General features: G+C 49.6%; 2 protein-coding genes across 9 annotated transcripts in view; both read right to left on the reverse strand.

The window, feature by feature from the left end:
- Positions 1–15,803, reverse strand: part of MYL9 (myosin light chain 9) — a 345,283-nt gene that overhangs the window by 75,402 nt on the left and 254,078 nt on the right. The window lies entirely within an intron of this gene.
- The window catches only part of DLGAP4 (DLG associated protein 4), a 234,343-nt gene that overhangs the window by 56,248 nt on the left and 162,292 nt on the right, over positions 1–15,803 (reverse strand). The window contains exon 1 of one of the 7 annotated variants that reach the window (XM_050807031.1): positions 5,379–7,117. The exons of the other annotated variants lie outside the window; for them this stretch is intronic. The gene's annotated coding sequence lies outside the window, so the exon portion shown is untranslated. Of the gene's footprint in view, positions 1–5,378; positions 7,118–15,803 lie in introns of those variants that run through there. 7 annotated transcript variants of the gene reach the window in all.

The raw sequence follows: 15,803 nt of genomic DNA on the forward strand, positions 1-15,803 counted from the left end.
AGAGGTACCCAGGTGAATGCCTGCTGACACTTAGGAGGCAGAACCCCACCCTCTGATTTCACCCGAAAAAATGACACAGGCTGGCAGAGCCCTCATCCTAGAAGACTCTGAAGACTCTAAGTAGAGAAGAGTAAGAAACAACTTAGCAAGCAGATGACAGCGATGCTGGAACAAGTCTTGACCATATGTTCCCCCTCATGCCCACAGAGCCCTCCCCATTCAATTTTCCTCTCAACTACCTCTGAAAGCACAGCATGGTAACATCTGGGAAGATCTCTTTGAAAGAACACCTACCAATCAGAAGGTCACCAACCATCCCATCCTGTCCACAGAACTCTGCCCCAACAATGGCATGGGGTCAGCCACACTGAGGAGTGGCTGAATATTAGTGGCTAATAATCATAGTTGCCAGATGTTTTTCACCTGCTCAGGAATTGGTGGTTATTGCAGTAGCCCAGTCACCATCTGAGGTCCTAACCTCTGCATCTTATATTTGATCCCCTCAAGGAGATGTTTTCATCATCACCCCTGTGCTACTAAGGAAGGAGGAGGCTCAGAGAGGTTGAAGGATTTGCTCGGGATCACACAGTGAGTCGTGTTCTATCTGCTAACTGAGTGCAAACCCCACAGGTTTCAACCTCCAGAATGGAACCTTCACAGAATCCAGTCTCACAGTAGTAAAAATACAAGCTTGCTTCGGCAAGACTGACACATACATTCCTACAAAGCTTAGAAGCTGCTGTAGAAAGACAAGTTTGTCCTCCCGCTCTGGTTGGTGGAATCTGACTATGGTACACTCTCACAAAACACACTGAGGCCAAGCCAGCATCCCAAGAAACATCTGGAGAAAACAGACTTTACCTTGATAACACCTACCCCCTGGGAGCTGCTCTGCCCCGATGTTTTTGCAAACATACTTCCGAAGGCTTCAAACTGTCCTGCCAGACTCCTTTCTGCTCTCACAAAGAGACCTGTGACATCACTTGCCCTTCATAGTCCTTCCCCCTCCCAGGACTGCCACCCATCCGTAAAAGCGGGGGACTGCACTAGACTGGGGAGGGCACAGGTTCCACTGGGCATGCTACTTCTGGTTGATTGGCTTTGCCTGTGTTGAGAAGGTTCCTCACGCTGTATCCGGGGGTCAATGGGAGTGCTATGGTTGATGCTGTCTGCCATGGGTCCAGTATGAGGGGTAATTGCCAAGTGCAAGGTATTTGCTGTCCCTGGACAAGATGATCACCATGGAAGTCATTTAGGACTCCAGTCCTATGACACAGAATTATTGTCCTTATCCCCTACCCAAACCTTTACCCTCTATCCTCCCTCACAGGCCCATCAACACCGGAACTTCTTGAGAAATGTTTCAAATCCAGTAATCCAGTAAGATGGAAAAGCAAACATCTATTTCAAGTCTACTGTCCTTTGAAAGACTGACCAACAAGAAACCTTAAATAGCAACTTGTGGAGGGTAGCTGGGTTTCAGCCCAATTTTATCAGTGAAGTGCTGTATGACCTTGGGCAAGTCACTATATCTCTGGGTCTCCACTACTTCTACAAATTGGGATCAGGAGTCCTATTTTCCTCGCATTTAACTGTGTCCAAACACTGTGCTAGGATTCTCAAGACTGCAAAGGGAAGTCCATCATCTGTCTCACTGACTCTGAGTCATAAATATGTTGGAAAGTATTGTCCCATTTCCCAGAAGAGGAAGCTGAGGCTGAGGCAGGTGGAGGGACTTGGCCTAAATCCTAGAGCAAATAGCTAATGAAGGAATTATGCCTGGGTCCTGTGATCAGATCCACAGCCTTCCTCATCCCATTATCCTGCCTCGATAGGAGGCGGTGACCAGGCCACCAGGGGCTTTGGAACCAAGGCTACCTCTGCAGAGGAGGCTCTCCCAGATGATCAGTCCCTTAGCAATTCTGCCAGGATAAGGCCACACATAAGCTGAAATGTGCATTGTGCATTAACTTGGAGAATTACCAGGGCACAGTGGCTCATGCCTGTAATCCCAGCACTTTGGGAGGCCGAGGCAGGTGGATCACTTGAGGTCAGGAGTTCAAGACCAGCCTGGCTAACATGGTGAAACCCCTCTCTACTGAAAATACAAAAATTAGCCTGGTGTGGTGGCAGGTGTTTGTAATTCCAGCTACCTGGGAGGCTTGAACCCAGGAGGTGGAGGTTGCAGGGAGCTGAAATCATGCCACTGTACTCCAAGCTAGGGGACAGAGACACTGCCTCAAAAAAAAAAAAGAAAAAAGAAAAAAAAATCTTGGAGAATTAATCACTACCATAAGAGTTAATTATTCAGAGCATTCCCCTCAGCTGCCCTTCAAATATATCTCCTTAAAATGGGCTAGTGAGGGCCGGGCATGGTGGCTCACGCCTGTAATCCCAGCACTTTCGGAGGCTGAGGCGGGCGGATCACCTGAGGTCAGGAGTTTGAGACCAGCCTGGCCAACATGGTGAAACCCCGTCTCTACTAAAAATACAAAAATTAATCCGGTGTGGTGGCAGGTACCTGTAATCTCAGCTACTTGGGAGGCTGAGGCACGAGAATTGCTTGAACCCGGGAGGCGAAGGTTGCAGTGAGCCGAGATTGCGCCACTGCACTCTAGCCTGGGCGACAGAGTGAGACTCTGTCTCAAAACAAAACAAAACAAAACAAAAAGGTTAAGATGGTCATTAACACAGTGTTAAAAATGGACGAGTGAGTGGCCCACTGAAGAATGAGTCCCAGCAGTTATCAAACTGCTTTGATTTTAGCTGGGCGTGGTGGCGCATGCCATTCCAAACCTAAAAGTCACAAATAAAATATTTAAAACTAAGTATTTTTAAAAATTTTGTTTTAACTGTATTTGTGAGCAAGGGCTGATTAATAATCTGCCTACAATCTATTTACTGGAATTCAGCAAATATAAATAAAAGAAAAATAATTCAAATAGAAAATAAAGATCAGAGGTGTACAAAGGCAGTAATGGATGTGTATCATAGAACCTTGGATAGGAACTGGGTAAGAGATTGTATGGACAGCCAGGCGCAGTGGCCATACCTGTAATCCCAGCACTTTGGGAGGCCGAGGTAGGCAGATCACGAGGTCAGGAGTTCGAGATCAGCCTGGCCAACAGGATGAAACCCCGTCTCTACTAAAAATACAAAAATTAGCCAGGCATGGTAGCAGGCACTGTAATCCCAGCTACTCAGGAGGCTGAGGCAGGGGAATCACTTGAACCCGGCAGGCAAGGTTGCAGTGAGCCGAGATCATGCCACTACATTCCAGCCAGGGCGACAGAGCAGGACTCCATCTCAAACGCTCAAAAAAAAGAAAGAAAGAAAAGGGAAGAAACATATTCACTTGCAGTACATTCATTATCACACCTCTTTAGGTTCACCGAGACCCCCAGGGTCCTGCCTGACCTTGAGACTGCTCCAGATGTAACCCCTACCTCTCCTGTTCCCTCAAGATACCCCCACCTTAGGGTAGTGACACCTCCCAGTCAGCCCCTGACTGCCTCCTTCCCATCCCCTAGTCACCTTCCCTGAGATGCCTTCCCCAATCTCTCAGCACCTATTTGTTTCTTTTAGGGCTCTCATCACAAACAGATTAGATAGTATCTTGATTATTTGTTACCTGCTTGGGTGGGGACTCCAAGCTGGAGGGAAGTCAATCTTGTTCCCTAGTCTCTCCCTGGCTCCTGGCACAGCACTTGGCACTCAAGTAAATGAATGGCTGATTGTTTGGAAAGAGAAGTGGAGGTGGGGTGGGAAGGAGGGAGGAGCCCAATCCCTGCCCTCCACCCCCCACCATTCCCACACACTGCTGCATGTGCCTCTCTTAAAGAAACTGCTGGGACAGCAGCAACGGTGGCAGCCCTACCTTTACTGGGTGATATCAGACAAGGCCCCTCTTCCCCACCCGACCTTGGTGTGCACTCCACAGGCAGGCAGACAACTCCTATTACCGCACCCCTGTGCAGGGCAACAGCCACGTCAGGAAGCGTGGGAAAGCAAGAAAGTTCCAGGAGAGGCTAGAACTATCAAACCTATTCTCTGCAGTCAGTAACAGGTCCTCATCACAGTCCCCAGTAGGAAACTGCCCAGATGGAGTGATGATCCTGCAGACAAAACTCTAGCTCCACATACCTGGCAGATTCTGACAGCCCTGGGTAGATTCTCCAGCCTGATCTTGGGTGTCCTGAACCCTGGACAGCCTGCCCTTCTTCCCCTTCCCTCACTCAGGGCATTCGCCTCTCCCCTACCCAGGCCACCTTCCCCCATGAGAGCCCTGCACTTGATAAACAGCCATCAAATAACTGACTCCACTCCAAGCAGCCCACCCAATCCATCTACATCTTTCCAGGCATGGGACATGGACAGTTTTTGGCTATTTCAAGTCTTTTCTTTCCCCCTGGATATCAGTAACAGCAGCAGCTATTACTTTTTAAATGCTTCCTCTGTACTAGGCACTGTGCTTAGTGCTGTGCACACATTTCTCTTGTCCTCATGCTGGACTACAATCAGGTATTATTAGCATCTCTATTTTGCAGGTGAAGAAACAAGCCCAGAGAGGTTAAGTACCTTGTCCAAGGTCTCACGGCTCTAACTAGCAGCCCAAGAACTGAACCCCAGCAGCCCAACTCCACAGAGATGCTCTTAACTATGGGTACATATGACCTTTGGGGTGTGGATTTCCTGATCACCTACTGTATGCTCAGTGGGTGCCCTTAGAGACTGGACTCCACCTCTGTACTTAGGGACCCTGTGACTGTGCAAGGGAGAAGAGAGGTACATAAAAATATTTGCTGGCCAGGCATGGTAGCTCACACCTGTAATCCTAGCACTTTGGGAGGCCAAGGCAGGCAGATTGCTTGGGCCCAGGAGTTTGAGACCAGCCTGGGTGGCATAGTGGGATATCTCTATTTTAAAAAAATCATATTTGGTCTAGCGACAAAATTGATACCATATTTGCATTGATAAGTCTGAGAATTTCCTTAGTAAAAGCACAGGAAATAGGAACTTGAGACCCCAGCTAATCAGGTAACAGTTAATATCTGAAATACACAGGCCAACCAAAGTGGGTGTTACGATACTCTCTCACCAGCTTCCAGGAACCAAATTCAACTTAATAGAAGAGACAGAAGGAGCTCCCTCCTGCTGATAAACGAAGGAGGAATCTGCAGGCCAGAGAAGGGAAGGGTCTTGCCTGAGGCCACCCATCAACTCAGTGACATAAAGAGGTGAGAAGCCAGCAGTTCCAGCTCCCCCATCCTTTGGCTTTCAAGTCATCTTGGTCCCAAAAAGAAACTATAGGAGGTAAGTGCCCACAGTGACCAAAAGTTTAAGAGTTTTCATGGTAAAGACAGGGCGCTGGCTCTTACCTTCAGGGAGAGTGAAATGCTCTGTGAAAGCTGGGTTTGGGAAGCCAGGACTTCTTTCCCAAGCTGACAGAGGCCCAGCTCCAGCTCAGCTCTGCCCCGGAAGGACGGAGTTTAAAAGGCCTACCTGGAACCCGGCTGGGACCACACCTACATGGGGCTGACTTCACTAGGGAACCCGTCCTACTGGCTGTCTCCCAGACAGCAGTGGGCCAGGCCAGGACGCCACTGTCTGTCTGTAGCCTAGCGCCTCTCCCTGCGGGGCCCCACCCAGTCCCTGCCCCAGTCAGGCTCCCAGAGCAAGGGTGGGAGTGGGTAGGGAAAAGGCCGGCTCCCCTCCTCATGAAGCCACCAGGGCCTGGGTCCCTCAGAGCCTCCCCTCAGCCTGGACTGGGTCTGAAGCGGCTGCTTCCTGCTTTGCTGTTTTTCTTTCACTTTGGTTTTTAACCCCGAAGTGAAACTTTACGACCTGAACAATTTGGGAAAGATGTTTAGAGTTAAGGACTAGGAGAGTCAAATGCCTGGCTTCTAATCTGAGCGGAAGTGAGCTGAGACCTGTCAAGTTCACTGGGAGACTTGGGAGGAGACCCTCAACTTCTCCAGGCTGCAGTTTTCTCGCTGATAAAATAAGAGGGAGGAACTGAGCTAGTGATTTTTTTTTTGAGACAGGGTCTTGCTTTGTCACCCAGGCTGGAGTGCAGTGGCACAAACAGCTCACTGCAGCCTTGACCTCCTGGGCTCAAGCAATCCTTTCGCCTCAGCCCCACAAGTAGCTAAGAGTACAGGTGTGCACAACCACACCCAGCTACTTTTTGTATTTTTTATAGAGACGGGGTTTCACTATGTTGCCCAGGCTGGTCTTGAACTCCTGAGCTCAAGTGATCCACCCGTCTTGGCTTCCCAAAGTGCAGGGATAACAGGCATGCGCCACCACGCCTGGCCCCTAGGCTAGTGATTTTAAATGTCACTTCAAACTAGAAAAAAAATGATAGAACTTCACCTTCCTCATCCCTGCTGCCACTGGAGCTAAAACAGGAGTTGCAAAGATGATCCGCTGGGGGGTGCTTTTTTGGGCCATCCTGTTGCCTTGGGGGAGGAGGCAAAAGCCTGCTAGCAGTGTAGACATGCTCCTGGTCTCCCTGACCACCTCTCTTGGATCTACCAACTGAGTTCCTTTAGTCTGCACAGGTCCTAGAGGTCCCAGCAACCTAGGGCAGAGCAAATTCAGGAGGCCCCTAAGTATGATCTTTTTTTTTTTCCCTCTCATCTTATATGTTCTTTCAACAAAAGCCTAAGTGTGATCTTGACCCCATCTCAGCACAGCAAGAGGAGACACCTACCACTAGCTGCCCTAAAATTTCTAGCCAGAGGGCTGACCTGGCCATCTGCTAGGACTGACAACGGCTCACCGGGGAGCTGGTCTAGACTTCGGAATCTCTGCTGACCCTGGCATGCCCACTCTGTCTAACTAAGACCACTGTAATACATTTCACGACATCTTCCCACTGGCTGGTTTACCAAATAGCCCAGGAACATGAGAAAGGCAGGAATGAGTCTCCCAACCATTCAGACGAGGAAAACTGAGGTTCAGTGAAGGACAGGGGTATAGCTGCCAAGCCAGCACTGGGATTCAGGAGGATTTTTTTTTTTTTTTGGAGATGGAGTCTTGCTCTGTCACCCAGCCTGGAGTGCAGTGGCACAATCTCAGCTCATTGAAACCTCTGCCTCCCGGGTTCAAGTGATGCTCCTGCCTCAGCCTCCTATCTGGGACTGCAGACACCTACCACCACGCCTGGCTAATTTTTGTATTTTTAGTAGAGACAGGGTTTCACCATATTGGCCAGGCTGGTCTCAAACTCCTGACCTTGTGATCTGCCTGCCTTGGCCTCTCAAAGTGCTGGGATTATAGGCGTGAGCCACCATGCCCAGCAAGGTCAGTAAATATTTGAATGAGCTCACTGGCCCCACCGTTGCCAAACAGGTGCAACACAAGAGGAGCTCATGGAAGAAACAAATTTGAATCTGGGGGTGAAGGCGGGGTGCCTTTTAAAATATACACATTTTCAGAATGAAAAAGAAGGCAATTAAAAAATATATGACAAATTTTAAGTGCACAGACCCTTGAAAGAGCAATTCCATGTGCAGGAATGGCTCCAACAGCTACACATGCACTCGTGCATGGAGACACATAGGAAAGGGTGTTTACTGCAGCACTGTTTACAGCAGCAAGACTGAGAACAAGCTAAACATCCTTGAGTAGAGGACAAACAACTGGTGGTCTATGTGTCAATGGAAAGTCACATGCTCAGGAGCAAAGGTGGCCACGAACCTGTACGTGCCCACCAAGAATAACCTGCAACAGAGACTTACATGAAAAATGCAAGGTATAGAAAAGCAGAGAGAGAATATGCCACTGTTTAAGTAACAAAAAAGGATGTTACTGACAATAGCTGCACGTGGATGCTGAGTATTTCTGTAAGGAAACCTCAAGACTGGTCACAGTGATTAGGTGTCTGGGTAGGACAGGGACTAATTTTTCATTATTTTTTTTAACCAAGTTTGAATTTTTTTTAACCAACATACAAGTATTGCTTTTTCAGTAAAAATATAACTTTTACACACAAAAAAAACCCTTCAGCAAAATGTATCCAGAGATGACTCTTCCTAAATCTCAGGCATCAGACTCCCTGGGTTGGGAGGGGAGGCAGGACCTAGGCACCCAGATTTTGAAATGTCTCCTCAAGGGCTGCTGGTCTAGCCTTGTAGAACAGGCAGTCAGCCTCTGAAAGTAGACTGAGACAGACTGGACACTGTGGGGCTCTGGGGTGTGGAGGAGAGTGTCAGGGAAGACTGAGGGAAAACTTGACTTTGAGGCATAGGGAAGATTTGAAGGCGGCTTTGAATGTTGAACAGGTACAGCTGGGATGAGAGTTCCTATCAGGAAGGACAGGAAATTAAGTGAAACTGATAAGGGAAGGGAAGGGAAGGGGAAGGAATGTCTCTCAATATGGGATCCTGGCAAGTTCCTTCCCTCCGAGGTTTGGTTCCAACTCGTGGGAAAGGAAGGGGCTGGGCCAGAGTCCTTTCCAGACCTGCTATCCTAGGACCTTACTTTATTTCATCTCATTTAATATTAAAGGTGGTGGGGAGGGTCCCAAGCTCAGCACATGGCCACAGAGCTCCACACCTGTGCAGTGTAATTAAATATTTGGAGGCTCCAGAACACTCACACCAGGATCTTAGGTAGAGCAGCCCTTGGGCGACATCCCCCCAGGGAGAAGGAGCAGATGGCCTTCTGCTGAGAGGCCCTTCTTCACCCTGTTAATAATTAAGCCATTACTGAAGACCTCTTTTTTTTTTTTTTTTTTTTTTTTTTTTGAGACGGAGTCTGGCTCTGTCGCCCGGGCTGGAGTGCAGTGGCCGGATCTCAGCTCACTGCAACTCCGCCCCCCGGGTTTACGCCATTCTCCTGCCTCAGCCTCCCGAGTAGCTGGGACTACAGGCGCCCGCCGCCTCGCCCGGCTAGTTTTTTTTTTTTTTGTATTTTTTTTTTAGTAGAGACGGGGTTTCACCGTGTTCGCCAGGATGGTCTCGATCTCCTGACCTCGTGATCCGCCCGTCTCGGCCTCCCAAAGTGCTGGGATTACAGGCTTGAGCCACCGCGCCCGGCCTGAAGACCTCTTTTGTTACCTTTTTTTTTTTTTTTTTTTTGAGACAGAGTCTTGCTCTGTTGCCCAGGCTGGAGGGCAATGGCGTGATCTCGACTCATTGCAACCTCCACCTCCCGGGTTCAAGCGATTCTCCCGCCTCAGCCTCCCAAGTAGCTGGGATTACAGGCATGTACCACCACGCTTAACTAATTTTTGTATTTTTAGTAGAGATGGGGTTTTGCCATGTTGGCCAGGTTGGTCTCAAACTCCTGACCTCAGGTGATCCGCCCACCTCAGCCTCTCAAAGTGCTGGGATTACAGGCATGAGCCACCATGCCTGGCCTCTTTTGTTACTTTGGAAGTTCAGTTTGCAGAGACTTATGCCTTGGCTTGCTTTACACCGTGATGCTCCAGGCTGAGGGCTTACAGGCTGCAACAGTCTAGACCTAAGCCACAGGCCCAAACTACACGGACCTGAAGTGGAGAGGGCCCAGGATGCAGGTTAGGAGCCTGGTGGTGGATCCTGGCTAGATCTCGGTGCTGCTGCTGCTGCAGACTCTGGGAGTCAGAAACTAAGTCTCTAAGGCAGCTCTGACTGTCAGTGTTTCCCCAGGGTCAGCTCACTGCCGGGCACAGAGCAGCACTTAATAAATATCTATTGAATAAGTAGCTCAGCCACAGTGACCTTGGTCAAGCCTCTTTCTACCAGTGAACCTCAGTTTCCTCTTCTGAAAAACAAGGATGACAAGAATAGTAATACTTCTCAAAGCTGGATAAAGATCTACGGAGATAATGTATATAAAAGTACTCTGCAAATCAAAACAGGCTAAACAAATATTAAAGATCCAGAACCAACGTGCTGAAAACAAAACAAAAAGAATATACGTGAGAATGAGCAAAATTACGAGAAAGCACCTGGCTCTAGATGGTCATCAAATGAATTACTACAATGGAAAGGGATGGCATACGTCCCTCTAGTCCACTGCTCCAAAGTCCAAATACCATTTCTCAGGCCATCTCTGTTCCAAAGGAGCACAAAAATCTCTCCTCAAAACCTTTGTCCAGATTATGGTATGAAGAACACGGTTACAGTTACAATTGTACCCTGCATACCGCTGGGCTCAGAGAGTATCTGCCAAAGCAAACTGGTATATAGATGCTGGGGTCTGCTGGAGGCAAGGGAGCAGCGGGGTGAGGGGCGCCTGGAGGCTGTGCCTGTCATGTGGTTGCTCTGCCTCATGACCAAATTTGTGTTCAGAGGAGTGTGGGCTGCACACAGAGGAGAATGACTGGCTGGGAGACCCCGGCCAAGCCATCAATCTCCTGGCTGTACACTGGGACCAACCATTGCTGCCTCCCATGGTAGCCACTCTGTAAGCACTAGTCCCCTTCCCTTTCCCTCTGTCCACTGGGGATTCCTGGCTGCAGCCTGAGAAATGGGTCCTAGGCTCTGTCACTTGGCTCTCCTGCGCGAGGCACCTTGGAGGCAAGTCCCTTCCTGCCTTTGTGGGTGACTGATTACTGCGGCTGGGCCCCTCTCTGGTGGTGGCTAGCTGAGAATTCCAACAGGCTCAGTGGTGGACATGCCTAATATTGTGCTGGACATACACACGGCACAACTCCGGAAGCTTCTCACAGTCCAGTATGTAAAACTGCTGGTGTGAGGGTCCCTAGCTCCTCTGACTCTTCCACCTTGAAGGAATTCTAAACTGGCACCCTGACCTTCAGGATCCTTAGAAAGCAGGATTTGTGGGCTTTTAGGATAAATGTGCTTGCTCCTAATTAAAGGACAAGAAGGCTCAGCTCCCTTGGACCCTAAAAGCAGGAGTTCCCTTTCCAAGAAGCAGAGCTGAGCTGTGGGAAGAGCCACGGTTTGGAGACAATTGGCCTTGGGTCTGAGCTACCTTTTCCTTATCTCCAAAACAGGGATGGTAAGTCCACCGCCTCTGGCTTGTTGTACAGATTTCATGAGCCCCCTTGTGGAGCCCCTGGCCCAGAGCCAGGCAAACAGCAGGTGCACAAGAAATGTGCTCAGACTGCTACATCCTGCCCCAAACCAGCAACACCCAACATTTTCCCTTCTGGCCCATCAGGGTGATGGCCAGGCTTTCCTAAGGGAACACAAGCATTCTCTGCTACCCCAACTGGCTCTTCCTACTCCCACGGGCCCCACCCAAACCTCGCCCTCTTGTGTCATCTGGACGCCTGCAAAGCCTCCTCCCTGTTGTCATTTTTTTTCATTCCAATTTATCCAGCCTAATTCATCTTCTGGAAAAAGTCCTCCAGTTGTGCTACCTCTGCTCTAAAACCTTCCATGGCTCCCCGGTGCCTCTGTTTTTCAGCTGTTTAACACTGCCTACAACCTCCTGGCTTCGCCCAGATTTTCCAGCCAGAGCCCTGATGCCTCAGCAAAACTAGCACACTCACTGTTTCCCTAAATGCAAACTTATCCAGCTATGCCCTCTGCCACCTCCGCCTCCCTGGAATGTCAGCACCACCCTCTGCCTCTGCAAATCCAGCCCCCCTCAAAGGGCTCTTGTTTCCTCTGGCTCATGCTTACTTCTTCTTTCTCAGACAATGCTTTTCCTCAGCAGACACTTAATTACAGACTGTCACACAGTCTCTCATAATTGCAGGCTTGTCTTCTTGTCAGACCATAAGTTCCTCAGGGCAGAGAGGCCTTGTCTGTCTATGAATCCCCATCCTCTCAGAGCCTGGCCCAGGGCTAGGAAGGCAGGGCCCAGAAAAGGAGGAGTTTTCCAAGCCTCATTCAGCTCCAGGACGAGTTCGCTTTGACCACTAGGGACCACTTCTCTTGCTTCTGTCCTGTGAGGAAACTGTTCACTGGCCAAACCAGACCTCAGGGCTCCAGTTCTCCACCTGGGGATCTAGGCCAGCGATGTACAGAGACGAGGGAGCCCGGGGCAGGGAGGCAGAGCTGTGGCTCTAGTCTTGCTCTGGGATCCTAGCCATCCTTCCCCGTCCCTGGGCCTGCTTCCGTGCTGTGGAACAACAGCCATGTTTTAGCTCTAGAATGTAGCTTGTATCTCTCTTTAAGGTAGCCTTGGTTTCTAAGAATGGGTGGGTCTATCTATTAACACAGCTGATTCCAGCACAGGTTGAGTGAGGAAAGGCAGCCACAGTTAGGTCTGGGAAATCTGGGAACCTGAGAGAGATTTATACCACACACTTCATCAACCTCATTACATTCCTGTAAGGACTAGATTTCATTCCTGCTCAGGTGTTCAATTTGTTCAATTCCACAGCCCGCACCCTGGCCCAGTCTGACTTGACAGTGCCTGCTGCCAGGACCAAGTAGGGGAAGGGTGATTTACTTCTGAAAACCACCAATCCCCATGCAAAACAAAGCTGATGATGGTGATGACTGCCATTTCTCGAGGGGCTTTTACTACATGAGTTCTCATTTCCATCCCAATCTGACAGGGAAGAAAACTGAGGCACAGAAAGCTGACTAATCCAAGGTCACACAGCAACAAGCCAGGCTGTCATACAAACCCAGGATCCTCTCAGTTCAGCTTTTCCCAGGTCGTAGCTGACAGGCTCTCAGCACCAGCATCCTCTAGAGGGCTGGTTTAAAAACCTAGGGGCATTTGATTCCTGCCCCCAGATCTGACAGATGAGTGTGTCTAGGGATGGAGCTTTATAAAGACAAGAAACCTGAATTTTATATATGAGAAAACTGAGGCACAGAAAGGTGACGTGATCTGCCAAGGTCATACCTTAAGCATACTCAGGAGTCCTGGTGGGACTCCAGAGCCAGCAAGGAGAGACTTCCTGGGAAAGGTGGCATTTGACAGTGTGGGCCTCTAGGGGAAGAGAGGGTACTACAGGAGAAGAGGACAGCATTAATAAAGGCTGAAGCAGGACAGGACAGGCAACAACTTCTCAAAGTGGCTAGGGGAAGGAAGAAATACATACGGAACCACAACTGCAGCTTGTCCCCAAGAGCCCATCTGAGCTTCTCGGAAGAAAGCTTGTGTGGCGTTTACAACCCGCAGGTCTCCAGCAGTGGTCCTCTGGGTGTGTCTGGTTGCTGCTCAGGATGAGAAAGCCAGGGGAGGTGGTGACTCAGTCCCCACCCAGCCTCCAGATAGCCTCCTTTTAAATTCAAGATGAGCTCAGAGACTGGGGAAATGTCAAGAAAACCCTCCTCCCAGAACAGATGGGAACAGACCCAGGGAAGGTGGCCTGAGGGGGTACGGTAACAGGCAGAACCCATAAATCTGTGGGCTGTGGAGAAGAGGCCGGGGCTCCAAGCCTGCCTGACACTGCTGTGGCTGTGGGCCCCTGAGCAGGTCCTTGTCTCTCTCTGGGCCCCCTATTTTTCATTCACCTGTGAAACAGGGAGAACTCCACTGGCTTCTGACTTCCAGGCCTGTTGGTGGAGAACAATGGTCGGGAAAGAGCCTGGCTGATTACACAATGCCTCATACAGCCTGGGAGAAATGAGAAGATCACTCCTATTACTATTAGAATAGTCACAGGTGCTTTCCTAGTTGCCTGAACCTCAACCACAGGGCGTGGGGGGAGGGAGAGACTGGGCTTCTGTCTAGTTCCTACAAAGAGAAAAGTCACCCAGATGTTTTTGGGAAGGGAAAGTTCACATTTATTAAGTGCCTACTGTGTACTAGATTTAAAAAAATACATAATCTCATTTAATCCTCATCATAATCCTGTGGTATAAATCTTGAGTCCAGATAAGAAAACTGAAGCTCAAAGAAATAATTTGCCCAAGATTACAAACACAGTGAATGATGGAGACTGATTAAAACCAGGCATTTGTGGTTCTGAAACCCAGAGTTTCTACTCTCTGGAACAGTTTTTTTTCTTTTTTTTTTTTGACGGAGTTTTGCTTTTGTCACCCATGCTGGAGTGCAATGGCCCAATCTCAGCTCACTGCAACCTTCGCCTCCCAGGTTCAAATGATTCTCCTGCATCAGCCTCCCAAGTAGCTGGGATTACAGGTGTGTGCCACTACGCCCGGCTAATTTTTGTATTTTTAGTAGAGGCAGGGTTTCACCATGTTGGTCAGGCTGATGTCGAACTCCTGACCTCCAGTGATCCGCCTGCCTCAGCCTCCCAAAGTGTTGGGATTACAGGCGTGAGTCACTGCGCCCGGTCGACAGGGTCTCATTTTGTTACCCAGGCTGGAGTGCGGTGGCACGATCTCAGCTCACTGCAGTCTCAACCTCCTGACCTTCTGGATTCAAGCGATCCTCCTGCCTCAGCCTCCTCCAGGTAGCTGGGAATACAAGTGCATGCCACCATACCCAGCTAATTTTTGTATTTTTTGGAGCTGGTCTCAAACTCCTGAGGTCAAGTGACCCGCCTGCCTTGGCCTCCCAAAGTGCTGGGATTACAGGAATGAGCCGCTGCTCACACAATTCTTGAGGGATTCCATGATTTCAGAATCAGTCTTAGGATTAGGAATGTTATTACCATTTTATGGATTAGGAAGCTGAAGCCCAAAGGAAAGTGACATCCCTAAAAGTGGGTGAGATGTGGGGACTGGGATCCTGCACCCCTCACTTCCAGGCCAGGGACCAAGCCCTTCTTCTTTCCCACTGCAAGTAGCTGAAGTAAAGCACCAAGCACAGGGCACACAGTAAAAAGGTCAAAGGATGTTAGAGATTGTCATTATACACCAGGGGCAGGTGATAACAGCATGACAGTGACTTCTTCAGAGGCAGTGCCATGGAACAGGACCCAGAAGTCCTGGCTCAACCCTCTGTGGGTCCTTGGTCCTTCTGGCCTCATCTCTTCATCTGTAAGACAAGGCGCTTGAACAGCTGATCTCATTCTCTGCACCAAAGTTCTAGAACATCCTAAGCTCCTTGACAGAAAACCCCAGCTGTCTGCAGAGCCTCTCTCAGCTGAGGCCTTTGTTCCCCTCCTCTACAGGGGAAGCAGGAAAAGCAGCCACGGCTCACAACTACAAAGTGACTTTATTCCAAGTGCCACTGTCCAAGCAGGGCCCACCCTTAAACAACAATGGGATGGAACATGGAAAATCCAACTGTCCCCCAGCACAGACATCCCGATGGGCACGCCCACCTATCTTTACAAACGGACTAACAAAGAGCAAGCAGGATTGGGGCCTGAATTAAGAAACAGCCGTCTCCCTGCTCTATTGGAAGGGCAGGTGCATTCCCTAATAACCAGGAGGCAGTGGGGAGGAGGTTAAAGAGCCTTGGACTGTAGTGTCCTAGGCCTGGATCCCTGTCCCAGCTCTGGCAGGAGCGAGCCAGCTGTTTACCCTTGGGCAAGCTCCTCTCCCTCGATGGGGCTGTTTAAAGACAAGCTGACAGTTCACAAAGCATGTCTACAGATGTTTCATTTGATCGTCATGACAACCCTGTGAGGCCAGCACAATCATCCACTTTTTACAGATTGGGAAACTGACACTTAGAGAGGACAAGGGTCTCACTCAAGGTTACACAACTTGAACCTGGCAGAACCAAGGCCCCAGAGGTTAGACTGCCAAAGCCAATCCTCGGGGTGGTCAGATTAAGAAGTCCTCTCCCTGCTCATCCTGAATCGAGTCTCAGCAAGATCCAGGCAGCACAGACCTTTGTTCACTTGCCCACTCTGGTGTTCTGCAAAGTTCTGGCCATGAACCCCACAACCCAGCTGCCTAGGAGGCTGACCACCGCCCCAAACCCCCCCCTGCGAAATTTCATTACTCAAGCTGGCAAGAACGCAGCCCCCACACCCAGCCGGGGCTAAATAAACGTCCAAATGATATCACATCCTGCCG

Source organism: Macaca thibetana, chromosome 10 (assembly GCF_024542745.1).
Source record: "Macaca thibetana thibetana isolate TM-01 chromosome 10, ASM2454274v1, whole genome shotgun sequence".
In the NCBI taxonomy this organism is placed as follows: domain Eukaryota; kingdom Metazoa; phylum Chordata; class Mammalia; order Primates; family Cercopithecidae; genus Macaca; species Macaca thibetana.